Genomic DNA, 4,887 nt, shown 5'->3' with positions numbered 1-4,887 from the left:
TTTGGGTGATAATTTTTAATTTAATAAAATTTTATGCCAAAAATATTTTTTATTATTATATTTATATTAATTATCTTTTTCTCACTTTGCAATAATTGCCACAAAAATAACTAATTTTGTCACACATGATTCAATTCATCAACAATAATAAATTTCAATTCAAATTCAGAATTCCTAAACCACTCAGTAACCATTCACATGACCACATAATCTATATTCTAACTCATCTCTCCAGAATGTCACGTTCGTCATTAAAAATATTGAACTTTTGTCACTCGATACAATAGGCATTATAGGTGCATCAATCACTTAAGATCCAATTTATTGCATATTTCAATAATCTATCGGTTTCTCATCGATCCAGATTCATTTATCACCCACAAAACCTTAATCCTCACCAGTAAAGAAATTTAAAAATCCTTCCGCGTGTCCCGAATCTACTGGAAACGGTCGCGAATTCCAAGCAAACTGAGCCGAAAATCTCGGACGAATATCGGTAAATTCGCGGGCACTCCTTGCAACCGGACAGGATGGAGCGTTAGCTGTCCGGTGATTTGGGGAAACGCTTTAAATCCCCTCTCGCCGGTTGAGGCGAGGAAGACGAGGAGCTACGTTTTTGCCTCGTCCTCGCTAAGCCGCGGCCAACCGGACACTCCTGGAAGTGGGGACCTGCTCTCACTCGTGAAGCCGTGAGTTGGAGTCCGGGAGTCGAATCCCCCTCACCTCCTCGCGTCTACTCTCGGCAGTCGGCGCCCTACACCACTTCCTCCTCCCCCTCCACCCTTCGCCTGATCAACTATGTTGTTAGTCAGTATTCAGCGAGGTATCCACTCAGCCCCAACCCAACCACCCTGTACTTTGCACACGTGCATCCAAAGGGGTTGATAGAGAGTTCTAGGTCATCCATAAACTGATTTAGCAATTTTGAGATTAAAATTAAAGAAAATTAAATGAGATTAAAATCAAATTTAAAATCCTATTTAACGTCCAATAATCAAATTAATGTGCAGAATTCTTGAAAATAAAACTAAAGATCCATCGAACAAATTTAGACAAACACCAGCAAATTTTCCTATTGAAATTGAAAAAAGATAAAATTTTCCTAAAATAGAGAAAAAAAAATGTTCTTTTTTGGACAAAAATAAAAAAGCGGAAAGAAAAATGAGAAGGCAACCAACTAAATCCCCGTCCTTCTCTTTTTTATTTCTTTCGTCTTTTTTTATTTTTATTGTTATCAAATCACAATCAAAAATATTTGTAAAAAATTATCAACGTTTCGGCACACATACAGCTCCCTTATAAAGGCAAACAATAAAAAAAAATAAAAAAAAAAATTCGATCAGGCAGGAACAACAATGAAACTACGATGCTCTCTTCCTGAGACCCAAGATTCAAATGAGGGTTATAAAAAATGTTCACCCTCATTTGATTCTCGGGTGTAAAAAAGAGAACAGCTTGGTTTCGTTGCAGTTTCTGCCTGCTCGAATATTTTATGATTTCGTGATTTGATAATAATAAAAATAAAAAAGACGAAAAAAATAAAAAGAGAAGGAAGGGGATTTCGTTGGTGGCCATCTCATTTTTTCTTCCTCTTTTTTATTTTTTCCTAAAAAATAAATTTTCTTATTTCTTTTTTTAGGAAAATTGTTATCTATTTTCAAATTTCAATAAGAACAATTAATGGTGGTTGTCGAAATGTGGTCGTTGGATTCTTGGTTTTATTTTCAGGAATTTCGCAGATTAATTTTGAGATATTTTGACCCCAGTCGTAGCCCCCCCCCCACCCCTCCCGTAAGTAAGGAAACCGTTGGTTTGTACATGGATTTCAAGTGTATTCTAATACGTTTTTAATGAGTTATTCTATAGTGAGCAGAATTATCTACAGCAAAGAAAATTTTAAAAAAAGGTTTGAATTTTCAATCGAATAATTAAATTTTTAACAAAGTAGTTGAATTTTTAACCAAGAATATTTCTATTCTTCAACACAAAAGACGAATTGTAATTTTTAATCAATACAGATTTTTGAACGGAATAATTAAATTTCAAACTAAAAAATATAAGTTTTTAACAAAAAATGGAACCTTTACAGTTTAAAAACTAATTATAAGGAAAAAGTTTTTAACCGGTTAAATTCAACGAAAAACAAAGGATTTTGAAAAAATAGTTAAATATTTAATGAAAATGATGAATTTTCATTAAAAAAGTTTGATTATCAACAGAAATAGACGAACTGTCAACAAAATACATGAGTTTTCCACAAAACATTTTAATTTTCTACCCCAAATTATGAAGTTTCAAAAAAAAGCTAATTTTTCGGACCAAGAGGTAAATTTTGGAAAGATTTAATTTGTTTTTTGAGCAAATAGTTGAATTCTCTACCAATGGAATGCTTTTTCAAACAAGAAGGGTCAGTCCAAAAAAATACATGAATTTTCCACAAAACAGATGAATTTTCCACCCGACATTATCAATTTTCAATCGAAAAGTTAATTTTCTACAAAGTTTGAAAAAAATAGTTAATTTTAACCAAATTGTTGAATTTTCAGCTGAAAAATGTAAATTTTCAACCTAAAATGAAATAGTCGAAAATTAATATTTTTGTTGAAAATTCATCATTTTGGTTGAGGATTAAATTATTTTGTAAAAAAATCGTCTTTCTTAGTTCAATTAAACTAATTAAAAATTCTTTTTTTGTTTGTTGAAAATTAATTTTTTCTTTAACTAAAAATTTAACTATGCCATTTTTGATTGTAAACGTATCTTTTTTAGTATAAAATTGAATTATTTATTTAAAAATTTACGTATTTTGTTAAAAATTCGTCTTTTGGTGGAAAATTATTCTTCGTGATTGAAAATTCATGTTTGTTGGTTAAAAATTCGGTTATTCGGTAAATAATTCCACTTTTTTTTAGAATTGTAATTATTATGTTGAAAATTTAACTTTTTTGTTAGTTATATTTTTTGGTCGGGAAATTAAACTGTTTTGTTGAAAATTAGTGATTTTCGGTAGAAAAGTAATTTTTCTTGGTTGAAAATTAATCTCCCTTGGCTGAAAATGAACGTCTTTAACGAAAATTAAACTTTTCAGGATGACAATTTCACTAACTTCTAAAAAATTGGTCTTTTTGCTTAAAAATTCAACTATTCAGCTGAAAATGCAACTGTTACATTTTTGTTGTCGGTAATATTCCTCCTTGATGCATGGACATGGGTTTAAATTTAATTTTTTGATCAAAGAACTGCCACGTATTAAAAAACCTAGATAAATTTTTTATTTGATTTAATTTAATTCTTATATTTTATTAGATTTTCTATCATTAATAAATAATTTGTAATAGTAATGTAATAATTCATTTAATTGCATTTAAAAATTACACCGGAACACAAAAAAAGTGGTCTGTTCGACAGACTACACTAGCATATCTATATGTTTTTGGGGTCGCTGAATTCGATTCCGGTGTCCAAATAACCAAGTTGGCTCATATTTTTCTGAAAAACGAAAAATAGACGTAAAATCGACAAAAACAGCGATTTTCAGGTATATTTTTGCAAAAAACAAATATATTTTCTCGCCCGGTGGACTTAACCAACATATTTATATGTATTTTGGGTCGCTGAATTCGAATCTGAAGCCCAAATAACCAATTTGGCTCATACTTTTTCGAAAATCGCAAAAATAGACGTAAAATCGGCGAATGCAGCGATTTTTCTCGTATACTTTTGCAACAACAAAATTTTTCATGCCCGGTGGTCTAAATTAGCATTTACTTATGTTGTTCGAGTCGCTAAATCCGAATCCGGGGTCAAAAACACCCAGTTGCCTCATATTTGATCGAAAAATGCAAAATAGTGGTAAAATCGACGAAAACAGCGGTTTTCCGTGCATATTTTTGCAAAAAAAATATATCTTCATCCCCGGTGGACTTATCCAGCACATCCTTATGTTTTTGGGGTCACTGATTCTGAATCCTGGGTTCAAATAACCCGGCTGGCTCATATTTTTATCGAAAAACGCAAAATTAGACATAAGATCAACGAAAACCTTTAAACCTTTACCTTCCTCGACTGGGATTGTCGTTCACTGTAGATTCCCTTTTTTTTCTCACGTTTCGGGGTTTTTAATTTGCGTTAGTCTCCTTGCATGGCAATGGTAGGATTTTTCGTAAATAAATTTTATTTACTTTTAGCGTTACCCAGAAACAACGACGTGGACGTAGTAAATTCTGTTTCCTTTGGGGTGCTTTATCACCATGAGTCTCCTTGCCTCTCACGCTTATAGGGTTCTTTTATTTTTTATTTTTCTTTACATCGCTTCTTTCGAACCCTTTTGTCCTCAAAATACCTACGTAGTGGGTTTCGGTTTCGTTTGGTACCTTGATTCACTTGATCTCGTTTTAAACTCCAACAGTAGTCAGCCGTCATGTTGATATCCCGACATCCCCGATATCGCCTCTCCATCTCTTTTATATCCTGGTGGAAACGTTCGCCTTGCTCTTCACTTAAAGTCTCCCAGGTTGTCTGGAAACTTATTTATATGCGAATGAAGAAAATGTAGCTTCAAATTCATAAGGCAGTCTAGTTTACCAAAGTTTAATACCATTTCTGAAACCACTTTTTGATAGTCTCGACTTTTCTTATTACCTAAGAAGTTTTTTACAACATTTTTAAAACTAAGCCAGGCATCTTTTTCAGTGCCAGACATTTTTGTAATGAATTCTGGATCCTGCAATATTTTTCTTATCTGCGGTCCATCAAAGATCCCCTCCTTTAATTTCGCTTCGGCAAGTTTAGTCCGGGAGCTGGGTATGTTCCCGTATGCATTCAAGAGGCAAAAGGTAAAAACTAGTTAATCTTATGTATTTTGACCCGCTGAATCCAATGGTACCG

At 32.7% G+C, this 4,887-nt stretch overlaps 1 protein-coding gene across 4 annotated transcripts in view; it reads right to left on the bottom strand.

Annotated features, from left to right (window-relative positions):
- The window catches only part of LOC117182371 (zinc transporter ZIP1-like), a 153,442-nt gene that overhangs the window by 60,480 nt on the left and 88,075 nt on the right, over positions 1 to 4,887 (bottom strand). The window contains exon 1 of one of the 4 annotated variants that reach the window (XM_033375569.1): positions 399 to 637. The exons of the other annotated variants lie outside the window; for them this stretch is intronic. The gene's annotated coding sequence lies outside the window, so the exon portion shown is untranslated. Of the gene's footprint in view, positions 1 to 398; positions 638 to 4,887 lie in introns of those variants that run through there. 4 annotated transcript variants of the gene reach the window in all.

The sequence above is a fragment of the Belonocnema kinseyi genome, chromosome 10, assembly GCF_010883055.1.
Source record: "Belonocnema kinseyi isolate 2016_QV_RU_SX_M_011 chromosome 10, B_treatae_v1, whole genome shotgun sequence".
NCBI classification, from domain to species: domain Eukaryota; kingdom Metazoa; phylum Arthropoda; class Insecta; order Hymenoptera; family Cynipidae; genus Belonocnema; species Belonocnema kinseyi.
Note: the sequence above shows the minus strand (reverse complement) of the source record. Positions and strands in the feature narration are given on the sequence as shown.